Raw genomic sequence first — 17,851 nt, forward strand, 5'->3', positions numbered from 1 at the left:
TTGGGACCCAAATTTATTGGACCGTTCCTTATCATTAAGAAGATCAACCCAGTTGCTTTTAGGCTACGCTTTCCTAAATCACTCAAAATTGGCAATACTTTTCACTGTTCCCTTCTGAAGCAGTATTTTTCTTCCAGGAGATTCCCTCGGAAGACTTCCCAGGGTAGACCTCCGGTGGATGTTCAGGGGCAACAAGAGTTCTTGGTGGAGAAGGTTTTAGATTCCAAAGTTTCTCGGGGACGGCTTTATTTTTTGGTTCACTGGAAAGGCTATGGCCCGGAAGAAAGGTCTTGGGTCCTGGATAAGGATCTACGTGCCCCTAAATTTAAGAGATTATTCTTTCAGGAATATCCTCAGAAACCCGGCTTTAGGGGTTCTTTAACCCCTCCTCAAGGGGGGGGGGGGGGGTACTGTTAGGTGCCGCGGTCTGCGGCGCCGCTCGGTCTGCTTCCGAGCGATGCTCACGGCCGCCGCACCTCCCTTCCTGCCCGCCCGGCACCTAGCAACGCCAGGACGCCGTGCGCGCTGAGCCGCCGGGTCCCTGGCAACGCCAGGACGCCGTGCGCGCTGAGCCACCGGGTCCCTGGCAACGCTGGGACGCCGTGCGCGCGTAGCCGCCGGACCCTTAGCAACGGGGACGCCACAGACGAACCGCGTTCCCCGTTGCTTCCTATCAATCAATACACCTGTTAGCTCTGGTCGTGCAGCAGGGCAGCTGCACGACTTTACTAATTAAGCTTCGCTGCAGCTATTGGAGGGCTCCCTGTTATTTTCTCCCTCACTACCTGGCACAGACGCCGGTGATAGCTTCCTGTATTCTGTTCCTGCCTTGTAACGTCTGTTCCTGGTCAGCTGTATCTGGTCAATCCTGCTCCCTGTGCTCCTGAGTCCTGGAGTTCTGAAGCCGGTCCTGGGAATCCTTCCTGTTCAAGTGAACCTGTTGCAGTCATCTGGGGGTTCTCGTTTGTTGGGGTTCTCTCCCGGTTTCGTGAGTAGCGGCTTCTGCCGCGTGTTGCGGCCTAGGCCGCTTAGTCCTTTTGGTACTTTTTAGTATTGGTGGTTTTTGCGGAGGTTTCCGCTTTTCACTGTCCTCCCCGGAACTCGGCGGTGCCGTGTGGGGGAGTGGACAGTGATATCTTTTGTTGTTCTTTTCCTTTGGCGGCGTGCCGCACATATATTTAGTTTTAGGGTAGTTAGTAGCCCCTAGCTTCTGTTTGCTTTAGTTAGAGGTCCCCTTGTTATTATCCTGTCTTGGTTCACGCTTTGTCTCACTCTAAGACCTGGGGGCATCGGAGTTGGGCAGACCTAATCTGCCCTTAAAACGCGGCTGCCGTGGGCCCAAGAAACCATAGTCACTCAGGCTTGAACTGACCACACGGGTAAAACAACGGAGGTAGGGTGCTAGGGGCTATTCCCGTTCCCTCCCTATTTCAGCGTCACGTCCTGGTGCTCTGGACTCACTTCGCAACATCTTTCTAGTTCTGAGCATCAGGAACGTAACACCATGGGTGTTTCAGTCGGTGTATGTATTCCCTCCACTTCCTCTCATTCCAAAGATTCTAAAGATCATAAGAAGAACAAAGGTTCAAGCGATCCTCATTGTCCCAGACTGGCCAAGGAGGGCTTGGTATCCAGATCTTCAGGAATTACTCATAGGAGATCCCTGGCCCCTTCCTCTACGCGAGGCCCTGTTGCAGCAGGGGCCGTGCATGTATCAAGACTTACCGCGGCTACGTTTGACGGCATGGCGGTTGAACGCCAAATCCTAGCCCGAAAGGGTATTCCCAGTGAAGTCATTCCCACACTTATTCAGGCCAGGAAGGGAGTAACGTCTAAACATTACCACCGTATTTGGAGAAAATATGTTTCTTGGTGTGAATCCAAGAAGGCTCCTACGGAGGAATTTCAGCTAGTACGTTTTCTCCATTTTCTACAAACAGGTGTGGATGCGGGCCTAAAGTTGGGCTCAATTAAGGTACAGATTTCAGCCTTATCGATTTTCTTTCAGAAACCATTGGCCTCCCTTCCAGAAGTTCAGACTTTCGTGAAAGGCGTGTTGCACATCCAACCTCCATTTGTGCCTCCAGTGGCACCATGGGATCTGAATGTGGTGTTGCAATTCCTCCAATCACATTGGTTTGAACCTTTACAGGAGGTGAAGTTGAAGTTCCTCACTTGGAAAGTGGTCATCCTACTGGCCTTGGCATCTGCAAGACGGGTGTCTGAATTAGCGGCCTTGTCTCACAAGAGCCCTTATTTGATCTTCCATGAAGATAGAGCTGAATTGAGGACATGTCAGCAATTTCTACCGAAAGTGGTTTCCTCTTTTCACATGATCCAACCTATTGTGGTACCTGTGGCTACTGACACCTTCGCTGAGTCAAAGTCTCTAGATGTGGTCAGAGCTTTGAAGATTTATGTTGCCAGAATGACTCAGATTAGGAAAATAGAGGCTTTGTTTGTCCTACATGCTCCCAACAAGATTGGGTGTCCTGCTTCCAAGCAGACCACTGCGCGCTGGATCTGTGGTACGATCCAGCGTGCTCATTCCACGGCAGGATTGCCGTTACCGAAATCGGTGAAAGCCCACTCTACTAGAAAGGTGGGTTCATCTTGGGCGGCTACCCGGGGGGTCTCGGCATTACAGCTTTGCCGAGCAGCTACTTGGTCGGGATCAAACACTTTTGCTAAGTTTTACAAGTTTGATACCTTGGCCGATGATGACCTCAAGTTTAGTCAATCGGTGCTGCAGAGTCATCCGCACTCTCCTGCCCGTTCGACAGCTTTGGTATAATCCCATGGTTCTAATGTGACCCCAGCATCCTCTAGGATGTATGAGAAAATAGGATTTTAATATCTATCGGTAAATCCTTTTCTCTTAGTCCGTAGAGGATGCTGGGCGCCCGTCCCAGTGCGTACTGTATCTGCAGTTATTATTTGTGGTTACACACATGTTGTGTTACGTTTATAGTCAGCCCGTTGCTGAAATTGTTCATGCCATTGGCCTGTGTTCTGTTGAATGCCATGTTGTGCGGCATGCTTGAGGTGTGAGCTGGTATGAATCTCACCTTAGTTTAACATTAAATCCTTTTCTCGAAATGTCCGTCTCCCTGGGCACAGTTCCTATAACTGGAGTCTGGAGGAGGGGCATAGAGGGAGAAGCCAGTTTACACCCTTTCAAAGTCTTAAAGTGCCCATGTCTCCTGCAGATCCCATCTATACCCCATGGTTCTAATGTGACCCCAGCATCCTCTACGGACACAGGGGTACATTTACTAAGCAGTGATAAGAGCGGAGAAGTGAGCCAGTGGAGAAGTTTCCCCATCAACCAATCAGCAGCTGTGTATAATTTTATAGTATGCAAATTATAGATGTTACTTCAGTGCTGATTGGTTGCCATGGGCACTTCTCCACTGGCTCACTTCTCCGCTTTTATCACTGCTTAGTAAATGTACCCCTAAGAGAAAAGGATTTACCGGTAGGTATTAAAATCCTATTTTTACAGTGTGCAAATTTTAAATGTTACGTCAATGCTGATTGGTTGCCATGGGCAACTTCTCCACTGGCTCACTTCTCCACACTTTTCACTGCTTCATGAATAGACCCCTTAGTCAGTAAGGATGTGCGTACCCCACTCACAGTGATATAAACTGCCACTTTCACATCAAGGTTTCTTTGTACCGGAGACAGGAGAAAAAACCAATACAGGATTCCATGTCCACAGAAAAGGGGATTACAATTTATTAGAAGTTCACAAAAGTTAAAAAGCAATCACAAAAAATTAAAACATAGAGGGCATGTACTCAGCTCAAAAATGACCAAAGGGGTATAAAAGGTGGGTGGGAAAAAGGGATGGGGGGGTCGTGTCGGGCGTTCCAGTCTGTCCACTCACCAAACACCTAGATGAATCGGATGTGGGGTCATTAAGAGGTGCTCCTTAGTACAGATGGTCCCCTCTGTATTTTCCAACGCATTTGAATTCTGTTGGATCCTTCCTCAGGGCACAGACACCAGTTGTGGCGGTGGCAGGGGCAGCAGCAAAAGTATCACAATTCCAAAAAGCTGATTCAGCAAAAAGAGCAGCTTTTCAGAAGTGATACTTTACGCCAGGGATGGGGAACCTTCGGCCCTCCAGCTGTTGTTGAACTACACATGCCTTGCTACAGTTTTGCTATTTGGCCATGCTAAAACTGTTGCAGGGCATGCTGGGATGTATAGTTCAACATCAGCTGGAGGGCCGAAGGTTCCCCATCCCTGCTTTACGCCTCAAAAGGCTGTTTCAACTTGCAGCATGTTTAAAACATAATTATCATAATTATGTCATGACGAATGGATCTCTTAATGGCCTGTAAAGGTGGGTACACACGTAACGATTAAAGCCACGATGTGGGCATTCCCGAGCAAACGGAACGACACATCGTATACATTGTTCAGTGTGTATGAACGACACTAATAGCGATGCGCGCACCTGCGGGTCGCTAGCGACAGCCCCAGATCTTTTGAACATGTAAGAAGATCTGGGGCTGTCATTTGCGATACCATGCTGCCGAATGCAGCATGGCCCCCGCTCCCGCCCCCCCCGAGCTCCTGAAAAGGGGGCGTGGCCACCAAAAGGGGGCGTGGCCTTCAGTGTAGTTTACCACACCATACACCCCTTATACGCATTATGCACCACAATAGTAGGACCGCTTATACTATCTAGTACTGGTGCCTCTTTCACATTATACCACACAGTATGAGCCAAAATTCACATTATAGCACCCGGTATGAGCCGAAATTTACATTATATGCCCCCAATAGTGCAGTGCCAGATCCACAATTGCCCCCACAGTGCCAGGTATACAAATGCCCCACAGTGCCAGGTATACAAATGCCCCTACAGTGCCAGGTATACAAATGCCCCACAGTGCCAGGTATACAAATGCCCCCACAGTGCCAGATCCACAAATGCCCCCACAGTGCCAGATCCACAAATGCCCCCACGGTGCCAGATCCACAAATGCCCCCACAGTGCCAGATCCACAAATGCCCCCACAGTGCCAGATCCACAAATGCCCCCACAGTGCCAGATCCACAAATGCCCCCACAGTGCCAGGTATACAAATGCCCCCACAGTGCCAGATCCACAAATGCCCCCACAGTGCCAGGTATACAAATGCCCCCACAGTGCCAGATCCACAAATGCCCCCACAGTGCCAGGTAAACAATTGCCCCCACAGTGCCAGGTATACAAATGCCCCACAGTGCCAGCCAATTGCCCCCACAGTGCCAGCCAGGTATACAATTGCCCCCACAGCAGCCAGTGCTGCAGCTGCTTACTGCTGCTGCACTGCTGCTGCTGCTGCTGCTCCTCCTCCGGGCTCCGGCTGTGAGGGACGGGTGAGTCAGGAGAGGTAGCGCCCGCCAGCGCGGCTGTGTCTGGCGCGGCGGCGTATAGCGGACTTCGTTCAAACCAGCCGCCGGTTCGTGAGCCAATCAGAGCTTGCGGACCGGCGGCTTCTGATTGGCTGCCGGTCCGCAAGCTCTGATTGGCTCGCGAACCGGCGGCTGGTTTGAAGTCCGCTATACGCCGCCGCGCCAGACACAGCCGCGCTGGCGGGCGCTCTCCTCTCCTGACAGCTGAGACATGCTGCCGCCGGACTGAGCGGCAGCGTGTCTCAGTCAGCGCTGGACCGGCCCACGTGGCCATCGGCCCTTCTGGCATTTGCCAGAAGTGCCAGATGGTCAGTCCGGCCCTGATGTGTAATGTAGGAAATCGCAAGATCCAAATGCAAAATGGATTGGCATGCAACTCTGTTCTGCCTGTGTAAATACCTGTTTGGTAACACAATTGTAGGCCAGATTTGTTTCTAAATATAGCAGACAGCACAGAAGCTAATTAAATCTGACAGGTAGGGCGAACGGTGTCTGTCCGCTGTCACATTAATGTGTGACCAGGACTGGGTTAATGGTACACAGACTTGTTTGCGTGTAGCTGTGGTGACCTGAATATTGGAATGCAGCGGAACCTGTTCTCCCAGCTGGCAATAGAGCAACTCGTGTTCCAGTCTGACCGAAACTAGGTCCGTTTAAAATGGAAATAAGCCTAAAGAAAATATTTTTAGTGTGTGTAGAAGATGAAGGTCAGTACTGCTGTCACTTTATGAGAATGTCAGACCAATCCAGTTAATCCAGAAAACTAATTAGTAGCTGCTTACCGATTAATGGGCGTTTCTGTGCCCTGACAGCAGTGGCTCAGGAACAAGGTGTCCAAGGTCATCTTTGAAATTGAGCTCTTGTGTTCCATGCGAAGTTGGTAATGTCCAGTATAAACTGATGTTTGAACTGTTAATAGGCATGGGCCTGATTACTAAACACAATTAAACGGAGATCTGCTAAATGCATAAAACAGTGTGAAAAAATATGTAATGCTTCTACTACGCATTTCACTTGTTTTTTTGTAAACTGAGTAGTACTCCATTCACTGAAATGAGTAGGGTGGTATAAGTGCCCTGCTCTACCATTACAGTCCTTTCAGATTCTTGAATATAGAGATAGGATTGAGACTTCATTATTATAGAGATTGCATATAGAGATAGAGATATATATTGCATATAGAGATTGCATATAGAGATAGGATTGAGACTTCATTATTATAGCTGCCAATTAGCAAAATCAATATTTTACTGTTGTTCTATATATTGTTAATTTATAATTTTTAAAGGTATTGATAGATACAGTAGGCATATTCACCAGTTACTACACTACTGAGGTGTATTTAATCACAAACATCAGACACAACATAAAATGATATACACTTTACAATTTCCTTATTTGATGAGTTTGGGCTAAGCCATACTTGCTTACTCTTCTGGAAGTTGCAAGAGACTCCCAATTTTTGGGCCAGTCCCCCTGCACCTCCCAGAAGAGTAGGCAAAGCTCAAGCATCCCAAGCACTTCCTAGCAAAGTGGGCAGTATGAGGAGATAATATGGGTAAACTCTGCACCATGGGGAGGGGACGGAGATAAAATGGTGCAAATCGTGTCATTTTTAACCCAGACTGCAAACCCACAAATCGCTGCATTTTGCTGCAACAGGACAGGGCCTAATTACGCGAAGAGCCAGCCCTGCCCTCAAATCTGTCAGTAGCATCTCCTCTTCAGGCTTCTCCTGGAGACGAGATGAATGAAGTAGGGAAATAAGGGCTAAGCTATCATCCTTATTAACAAATTCCTGGGACACTTTAGAAGTGGGGTCTATACACATTGTGTGCAAAATCTTCTACACAGACAAAAGATGTGATCATACAGTTCTATTACACTGTATACAGACATAGGACACTACATCCCCCACCATCACCTGACCACTGCATATGATCATAATACAATTCTGTAACACTCTATGCAGATATAGGGCCTAATTCAGACCTGTTCGCACCTCTGCGATCGGATAGTTGCCGCCCGGCCAGAGTGAGTAACCGCCCCGCGCAAGTCTGCGTAAGGCGAGCGAAAAGCTGTGCAAACACCAGTCAGCTGTAAATCCGTTCGCAACACACTCACAATCGAATGATTTTTCCAGTCTGTGCAGTCCGTGCTAGCCCAGGACATACTCATACAGTGCGATAGAAACAGGCTGATCGGGGCCATAGTGACATCACACACCATTCCTGAAAACAATTGGGAACGCCTGCATTTTCCCTGACACTCCCAGAAAACAGCCAGTTACCACCTCCAAATGTCCCGCTTCCTGTCAATCAGCCTGCGTTCGCCTAGCGATCAAAAAAGACACAGGATTTTTTAGCAGTTTGGCCTCGCGTCTGCGCATTATGATCCGTACGCATGCGTAGTCATTCCATAATCTTTGCACAACAGCGATCAGGTCTGAATTAAGCCAATAGGACACTGCGCCCCCAACATGACCTGACCACTGGACATGATCATAATACACTTCTATTATACTCTAGTCTATACAGACATAAAGCACTACACCCCCATCATGACCGAACTACTGGATGTGATCATAATACAACTGTCATGTTTATAGAAGTACATGTATTCATAAATGCATCAAGCATCCAAAAAAAGAAAAAGATACAGTATGAAACAGAAACCCAACAAACCCTAGGGGTATCAGGGAGACTTGTTACATCTTGGTTATAGTATACTGTAGATATATAAATATATTAATTCCGACGTTCAATGGTCCTACACCATAAGCAATTCCATACCTCCCAACATGACCCTCTCCAGGAGGGAAAGAATGCTCTGTTCCTGGACTTTCCTGGTAATGTATGATTGCCATCACTTGTGCTGAGACACCTTTTTCATCAAGTAACTAGTTCAACACAGGTGAGGGCAATCCTACATTAAGAGGGAAGCCCAGGAACAGAGCATTCTGTCCCTCCTGGAGAGGGTCATGTTGGGAGGTATGCAATTCTAGTTCAGTGAATAGACTGAAAGTAAGCCGTAAACCTCTAGAGTCTAAAAATACTCCATGTTTTGCTATTTAAAGCATGCCCTTTTATATTTTGGGCTTAAGTGTGCTAAAAAGCAGCAGCTTTTACAGGCTGATGGTTAGTAAAAAAAGCCCCTGTGGCACAGGCTGACAAAAATGGAGGAGAAAGCGTAATGTCACGGGGCTTCCTTTGCAGCATCCTGAGTCAGCAACATGCAGAGTATGAATGACTCCCTGAACTAAAAGGGCTACCACAGCATTTTGCAGCGCCTCGCAATACCCTATACCAGGCATTCCCAACCACGGTCCTCAAGGCATACTAACAGTGCAGGTTTTAGTGATAACCAGGCTTGAGCACAGGTGACTTAATTAGCACCTCAGTTATTTTGATGTAACCATCTGTGCTGAAGCCTGGATATCACTAAAACCTGCACTGTTAGTATGTCTTGATGACATACTTACAGTTGGTTAGTATGCCTGCCCTATAGTCTAATACTAGTTTGTCAAAGGGTCATCCTACAGCAAGATAATAACCCAAAATATACCTCAATGTAAGGCAAAGCTACCTTTGAGGAAAAGAACAAGTTTGTAGGCTTCAAATCAAGGCATGGCCAGCACAGTCTCAAGACTTTATCAAATAATATTTGCGGCAAACACCCGTTTTCGGGGGTTAGTCGCAAATAATGTATAAAGAAGGGATCACAGCAGATATCACTGATACCTGCTGCGATCCCTCCATTTCCGCCCGCAGCCACATCCCCCATAGGTTTCTATGGGGGATACGATCAAGCAAAGCATTCTCGATGTTGTTCCTCGCAGCTACCAAAATCTTTTGATTGCGGTAGCCCATTGTAGCCTATGGGCTACTGATTGCAGAAAAAAGTTCCAGCTGGGTTCTCCAGAACGCTCTGCCGGAAATGGCCTCAGTGCATCACGGTCATGTGTGACTGCACATGCGCAGGACCACCAGCAGCCCGCAGAGCACATTGCAGATACGGGCTCGTTTCGGACACCCTCTCCCTACGGGTGCCGGGTGATACATTAACTCGAAGGGATCGCATATTGCGATGCTGGGCGGTAAGATCCCACCCAGATCGTATTCAATATGCGATCCGTGATAATGGGCCTCTTAAATCTGATTTGGGAAGAACTGGGAAGAAGAGTAATGCTGGCCATACACTTGTGCGATGCCCCGCTACGCAACATCGCGGGTCATCGCACCTGAACTGCCAAAGTGATTACCATGCGATCATGCGATAGATCGCATGGTAATCACGTGATGGGCACGTCACCGCCGAGTGGGAGCGGCTTCTGGCGGGTGCACATCGCAGTGCAATATATAGCATGTGTTTTTAAAAACACATGCGATCGCACTGCGATTTGATAAATATTAAGTGCAGCACATAATATCTTGAGACGCGAGATTCGACCGGCGTGCCCGCGCTAGAGATGAGCACCTGAAATTTTTCGGGTTTTGTGTTTTGGTTTTGGGTTCGGTTCCGCGGCCGTGTTTTGGGTTCGAACGCGTTTTGGCAAAACCTCACCGAATTTTTTTTGTCGGATTCGGGTGTGTTTTGGATTCGGGTGTTTTTTTAAAAAAACACTAAAAAACAGCTTAAATCATAGAATTTGGGGGTCATTTTGATCCCAAAGTATTATTAACCTCAAAAACCATAATTTACACTCATTTTCAGTCTATTCTGAATACCTCACACCTCACAATATTATTTTTAGTCCTAAAATTTGCACCGAGGTCGCTGTGTGAGTAAGATAAGCGACCCTAGTGGCCGACACAAACACCGGGCCCATCTAGGAGTGGCACTGCAGTGTCACGCAGGATGTCCCTTCCAAAAAACCCTCCCCAAACAGCACATGACGCAAAGAAAAAAAGAGGCGCAATGAGGTAGCTGTGTGAGTAAGATTAGCGACCCTAGTGGCCGACACAAACACCGGGCCCATCTAGGAGTGGCACTGCAGTGTCACGCAGGATGGCCCTTCCAAAAAACCCTCCCCAAACAGCACATGACGCAAAGAAAAAAAGAGGCGCAATGAGGTAGCTGTGTGAGTAAGATTAGCGACCCTAGTGGCCGACACAAACACCGGGCCCATCTAGGAGTGGCACTGCAGTGTCACGCAGGATGTCCCTTCCAAAAAACCCTCCCCAAACAGCACATGACGCAAAGAAAAAAAGAGGCGCAATGAGGTAGCTGTGTGAGTAAGATTAGCGACCCTAGTGGCCGACACAAACACCGGGCCCATCTAGGAGTGGCACTGCAGTGTCACGCAGGATGTCCCTTCCAAAAAACCCTCCCCAAACAGCACATGACGCAAAGAAAAAAAGAGGCGCAATGAGGTAGCTGACTGTGTGAGTAAGATTAGCGACCCTAGTGGCCGACACAAACACCGGGCCCATCTAGGAGTGGCACTGCAGTGTCACGCAGGATGTCCCTTCCAAAAAACCCGCCCCAATCAGCACATGATGCAAAGAAAAAGAAAAGAAAAAAGAGGTGCAAGATGGAATTGTCCTTGGGCCCTCCCACCCACCCTTATGTTGTATAAACAAAACAGGACATGCACACTTTAACCAACCCATCATTTCAGTGACAGGGTCTGCCACACGACTGTGACTGATATGACGGGTTGGTTTGGACCCCCCCCAAAAAAGAAGCAATTAATCTCTCCTTGCACAAACTGGCTCTACAGAGGCAAGATGTCCACCTCATCTTCACCCTCCGATATATCACCGTGTACATCCCCCTCCTCACAGATTATCAATTCGTCCCCACTGGAATCCACCATCTCAGCTCCCTGTGTACTTTGTGGAGGCAATTGCTGCTGGTCAATGTCTCCGCGGAGGAATTGATTATAATTCATTTTAATGAACATCATCTTCTCCACATTTTCTGGATGTAACCTCGTACGCCGATTGCTGACAAGGTGAGCGGCGGCACTAAACACTCTTTCGGAGTACACACTTGTGGGAGGGCAACTTAGGTAGAATAAAGCCAGTTTGTGCAAGGGCCTCCAAATTGCCTCTTTTTCCTGCCAGTATAAGTACGGACTGTGTGACGTGCCTACTTGGATGCGGTCACTCATATAATCCTCCACCATTCTATCAATGTTGAGAGAATCATATGCAGTGACAGTAGACGACATGTCCGTAATCGTTGTCAGGTCCTTCAGTCCGGACCAGATGTCAGCATCAGCAGTCGCTCCAGACTGCCCTGCATCACCGCCAGCGGGTGGGCTCGGAATTCTGAGCCTTTTCCTCGCACCCCCAGTTGCGGGAGAATGTGAAGGAGGAGATGTTGACAGGTCGCGTTCCGCTTGACTTGACAATTTTGTCACCAGCAGGTCTTTCAACCCCAGCAGACTTGTGTCTGCCGGAAAGAGAGATCCAAGGTAGGCTTTAAATCTAGGATCGAGCACGGTGGCCAAAATGTAGTGCTCTGATTTCAACAGATTGACCACCCGTGAATCCTTGTTAAGCGAATTAAGGGCTGCATCCACAAGTCCCACATGCCTAGCGGAATCGCTCCCTTTTAGCTCCTTCTTCAATGCCTCCAGCTTCTTCTGCAAAAGCCTGATGAGGGGAATGACCTGACTCAGGCTGGCAGTGTCTGAACTGACTTCACGTGTGGCAAGTTCAAAGGGCATCAGAACCTTGCACAACGTTGAAATCATTCTCCACTGCACTTGAGACAGGTGCATTCCACCTCCTATATCGTGCTCAATTGTATAGGCTTGAATGGCCTTTTGCTGCTCCTCCAACCTCTGAAGCATATAGAGGGTTGAATTCCACCTCGTTACCACTTCTTGCTTCAGATGATGGCAGGGCAGGTTCAGTAGTTTTTGGTGGTGCTCCAGTCTTCTGTACGTGGTGCCTGTACGCCGAAAGTGTCCCGCAATTCTTCTGGCCACCGACAGCATCTCTTGCACGCCCCTGTCGTTTTTTAAAAAATTCTGCACCACCAAATTCAAGGTATGTGCAAAACATGGGACGTGCTGGAATTTGCCCATATTTAATGCACACACAATATTGCTGGCGTTGTCCGATGCCACAAATCCACAGGAGAGTCCAATTGGGGTAAGCCATTCCGCGATGATCTTCCTCAGTTGCCGTAAGAGGTTTTCAGCTGTGTGCGTATTCTGGAAAGCGGTGATACAAAGCGTAGCCTGCCTAGGAAAGAGTTGGCGTTTGCGAGATGCTGCTACTGGTGCCGCCGCTGCTGTTCTTGCGGCGGGAGTCCATACATCTACCCAGTGGGCTGTCACAGTCATATAGTCCTGACCCTGCCCTGCTCCACTTGTCCACATGTCCGTGGTTAAGTGGACATTGGGTACAACTGCATTTTTTAGGACACTGGTGAGTCTTTTTCTGACGTCCGTGTACATTCTCGGTATCGCCTGCCTAGAGAAGTGGAACCTAGATGGTATTTGGTAACGGGGGCACACTGCCTCAATAAATTGTCTAGTTCCCTGTGAACTAACGGCGGATACCGGACGCACGTCTAACACCAACATAGTTGTCAAGGCCTCAGTTATCCGCTTTGCAGTAGGATGACTGCTGTGATATTTCATCTTCCTCGCAAAGGACTGTTGAACAGTCAATTGCTTACTGGAAGTAGTACAAGTGGGCTTACGACTTCCCCTCTGGGATGACCATCGACTCCCAGCGGCAACAACAGCAGCGCCAGCAGCAGTAGGCGTTACACGCAAGGATGCATCGGAGGAATCCCAGGCAGGAGAGGACTCGTCAGAATTGCCAGTGACATGGCCTGCAGGACTATTGGCATTCCTGGGGAAGGAGGAAATTGACACTGAGGGAGTTGGTGGGGTGGTTTGCGTGAGCTTGGTTACAAGAGGAAGGGATTTACTGGTCAGTGGACTGCTTCCGCTGTCACCCAAAGTTTTTGAACTTGTCACTGACTTATTATGAATGCGCTGCAGGTGACGTATAAGGGAGGATGTTCCGAGGTGGTTAACGTCCTTACCCCTACTTATTACAGCTTGACAAAGGGAACACACGGCTTGACACCTGTTGTCCGCATTTCTGGTGAAATACCTCCACACCGAAGAGCTGATTTTTTTGGTATTTTCACCTGGCATGTCAACGGCCATATTCCTCCCACGGACAACAGGTGTCTCCCCGGGTGCCTGACTTAAACAAACCACCTCACCATCAGAATCCTCCTGGTCAATTTCCTCCCCAGCGCCAGCAACACCCATATCCTCCTCATCCTGGTGTACTTCAACACTGACATCTTCAATCTGACTATCAGGAACTGGACTGCGGGTGCTCCTTCCAGCACTTGCAGGGGGCGTGCAAATGGTGGAAGGCGCATGCTCTTCACGTCCAGTGTTGGGAAGGTCAGGCATCGCAACCGACACAATTGGACTCTCCTTGTGGATTTGGGATTTCGAAGAATGCACAGTTCTTTGCTGTGCTGCTTTTGCCAGCTTGAGTCTTTTCATTTTTCTAGCGAGAGGCTGAGTGCTTCCATCCTCATGTGAAGCTGAACCACTAGCCATGAACATAGGCCAGGGCCTCAGCCGTTCCTTGCCACTCCGTGTGGTAAATGGCATATTGGCAAGTTTACGCTTCTCCTCCGACAATTTTATTTTAGGTTTTGGAGTCCTTTTTTTTCTGATATTTGGTGTTTTGGATTTGACATGCTCTGTACTATGACATTGGGCATCGGCCTTGGCAGACGACGTTGCTGGCATTTCATCGTCTCGGCCATGACTAGTGGCAGCAGCTTCAGCACGAGGTGGAAGTGGATCTTGATCTTTCCCTAATTTTGGAACCTCAACATTTTTGTTCTCCATATTTTAATAGGCACAACTAAAAGGCACCTCAGGTAAACAATGGAGATGGATACTAGTATACAATTATGGACTGCCTGCCGACTGCAGACACAGAGGTAGCCACAGCCGTGAACTACCGTACTGTACTGTGTCTGCAGCTAATATAGACTGGTTGATAAAGAGAAGATGTCTATGTAACTATGTATGTATAAAGAAGACTGAAAAAAATCCACGGTTAGGTGGTATACAATTATGGACGGACTGCCTGCCGAGTGCAGACACAGAGGTAGCCACAGCCGTGAACTACCTTACTGTACTGTGTCTGCAGCTAATATAGACTGGTTGATAAAGAGAAGATGTCTATGTAACTATGTATGTATAAAGAAGAATGAAAAAAAACCACGGTTAGGTGGTATACAATTATGGACGGACTGCCTGCCGAGTGCAGACACAGAGGTAGCCACAGCCGTGAACTACCGTACTGTACTGTGTCTGCAGCTAATATAGACTGGTTGATAAAGAGAAGATGTCTATGTAACTATGTATGTATAAAGAAGAATGAAAAAAATCCACGGTTAGGTGGTATTACAATTATGGACGGACTGCCTGCCGAGTGCAGAGACACAGAGGTAGCCACAGCCGTGAACTACCGTACTGTGTCTGCTGCGACTGGATGATAAATGATATAAAAAATATATATATATCACTACTGCAGCCGGACAGGTATATATTATATATTATATAATGACGGACCTGCTGGACACTGTCTGTCAGCAGAATGAGTTTTATTTTTATAGAATAAAAAAAAAAAAAACACACAAGTGAAGTCACACGACGAGTGTTTAACTTTTTCAGGCAATCACAATATAAGTATACTACTAACTATACTGGTGGTCAGTGTGGTCAGGTCACTGGTCAGTCACACTGGCAGTGGCACTCCTGCAGCAAAAGTGTGCACTGTTTAATTTTAATATAATATGTACTCCTGGCTCCTGCTATAACCTATAACTGGCACTGCAGTAGTGCTCCCCAGTCTCCCCCACAATTATAAGCTGTGTGAGCTGAGCAGTCAGACAGATATATAATATATATAGATGATGCAGCACACTGGCCTGAGCCTGAGCAGTGCACACAGATATGGTATGTGACTGACTGAGTCACTGTGTGTATCGCTTTTTTCAGGCAGAGAACGGATATATTAAATAAACTGCACTGTGTGTCTGGTGGTCACTCACTATATAATATATTATGTACTCCTGGCTCCTGCTATAACCTATAACTGGCACTGCAGTAGTGCTCCCCAGTCTCCCCCACAATTATAAGCTGTGTGAGCTGAGCAGTCAGACAGATATATATAATATTATATATAGATAATAGATGATGCAGCACACTGGCCTGAGCCTGAGCAGTGCACACAGATATGGTATGTGACTGACTGAGTCACTGTGTGTATCGCTTTTTTCAGGCAGAGAACGGATATATTAAATAAACTGCACTGTGTGTCTGGTGGTCACTCACTATATAATATATTATGTACTCCTGGCTCCTGCTATAACCTATAACTGGCACTGCAGTAGTGCTCCCCAGTCTCCCCCACAATTATAAGCTGTGTGAGCTGAGCAGTCAGACAGATATATATAATATTATATATAGATAATAGATGATGCAGCACACTGGCCTGAGCCTGAGCAGTGCACACAGATATGGTATGTGACTGACTGAGTCACTGTGTGTATCGCTTTTTTCAGGCAGAGAACGGATATATTAAATAAACTGCACTGTGTGTCTGGTGGTCACTCACTATATAATATATTATGTACTCCTGGCTCCTGCTATAACCTATAACTGGCACTGCAGTAGTGCTCCCCAGTCTCCCCCACAATTATAAGCTGTGTGAGCTGAGCAGTCAGACAGATATATATATAATATTATATATAGATAATAGATGATGCAGCACACTGGCCTGAGCCTGAGCAGTGCACACAGATATGGTATGTGACTGAGTCACTGTGTGCTGTGTATCGCTTTTTTCAGGCAGAGAACGGATTATAAAGTAAACTGCACTGTCCTCACTAGTAAACTCTCTCCACTCAGTCTCTACACTTCTACAGTAACAGTACTCCTCCTAGTCAGCTCCAGTAAATCTCTCTCAGTCTCTTATAATCTAAATGGAGAGGACGCCAGCCACGTCCTCTCCCTATCAATCTCAATGCACGTGTGAAAATGGCGGCGACGCGCGGCTCCTTATATAGAATCCGAGTCTCGCGATAGAATCCGAGCCTCGCGAGAATCCGACAGCGTCATGATGACGTTCGGGCGCGCTCGGGTTAACCGAGCAAGGCGGGAAGATCCGAGTCGCTCGGACCCGTGAAAAAAAACATGAAGTTCTGGCGGGTTCGGATTCAGAGAAACCGAACCCGCTCATCTCTAGCCCGCGCATCGCGTCGAAAGGTACCTAAAATGTGCATACAATCCCCTGATTTCTCTCACAGATCCAGTCGAAATTGAAGGCTAGTACCAATAATCTCACAAGTGTATGGGCACCATAAAAGATAAACACCCTGCATATATAACACATTTGTGAGAACTGCTGCTACAGTGTTGGGGAGAATGTCTCAAACATTGTTTGATTTCTACTGTAGAACGAATGCCACACGTATGTTATATCTGGAAAAGGTGGCTACTTCGATAAGTCAAAATTTTAGATTAAATCTTTTTAAACAAAATTATTCTATGATCTATTTTCTATCTCCAGTAGTTTACTTGTTATATGCTATCATTTTTAAGTAGATTGAGACACTAAGGGGCCCTACTCATTTGACGATGCGCCGCCGAGGTGCCCGACGGCCGACGGGCGACCCGGCGGCGGGGGGGCAGTGACGGGGGGAGTGAAGTTTCTTCACTCCCCCCGTCACGCGGCTGCATTGAAGTGCAGGCAAATATGGACGAGATCGTCCATATTGGCCTGCATGCACAGCCGACGGGAGACCAGCGGTGAACGAGCGCGGGGCCGCGCATCGTTCATCGCTGGAGTCTCCACACTGAAAGATATGAACGAGTTCTCGTTCATTTATGAACGAGATCGTTCATATCTTTCAGAAAATCGGCCAGTGTGTAGGGCCTATAAGGGGGAAATCCAATTAGCCGCAGGAATTAACCACGACTAATTGGTTCGGCGGGGGCTATCCAATTAGGCCCAATGTGGCGCGCTCCTCCATCGATGCCAACAATTTTTTGGGATTTTGGAGGCGCGCAAAGCATAATCCGCGCTAAGGGCCCCCTAGACCCACGATAAGTGCCGCGAATATACATAGGTCTGCGGCTTTTCGCTGGACCTATGTACTTTTGCTGGACCTAATTGGATAGTGCAGGCATTCCCAACCTCGATCCTCAAGGCACACTAAAGGGCCCTACACACTTGGGGATATCTTTGAGAGATATGAATGACATCGTTCATAAATGAACGATAAATCGTTTATATCTTTCAGTGTGTATGCTACAACGATAAACAATGTGCATGCCCACAATCGTTCATCGTTAAAACATGAATGTCAATTTGGACGATATCGATGTCTGTACTCTCAGATCGTCCAAATTGGCCATCGATAT

General features: G+C 47.6%; 1 protein-coding gene across 1 annotated transcript in view; it reads left to right on the forward strand.

Annotated features, from left to right (window-relative positions):
• Window positions 1-17,851, forward strand: part of MAP3K10 (mitogen-activated protein kinase kinase kinase 10) — a 186,206-nt gene that overhangs the window by 24,546 nt on the left and 143,809 nt on the right. The window lies entirely within an intron of this gene.

Source organism: Pseudophryne corroboree, chromosome 8 (assembly GCF_028390025.1).
Source record: "Pseudophryne corroboree isolate aPseCor3 chromosome 8, aPseCor3.hap2, whole genome shotgun sequence".
In the NCBI taxonomy this organism is placed as follows: Eukaryota; Metazoa; Chordata; class Amphibia; order Anura; family Myobatrachidae; genus Pseudophryne; species Pseudophryne corroboree.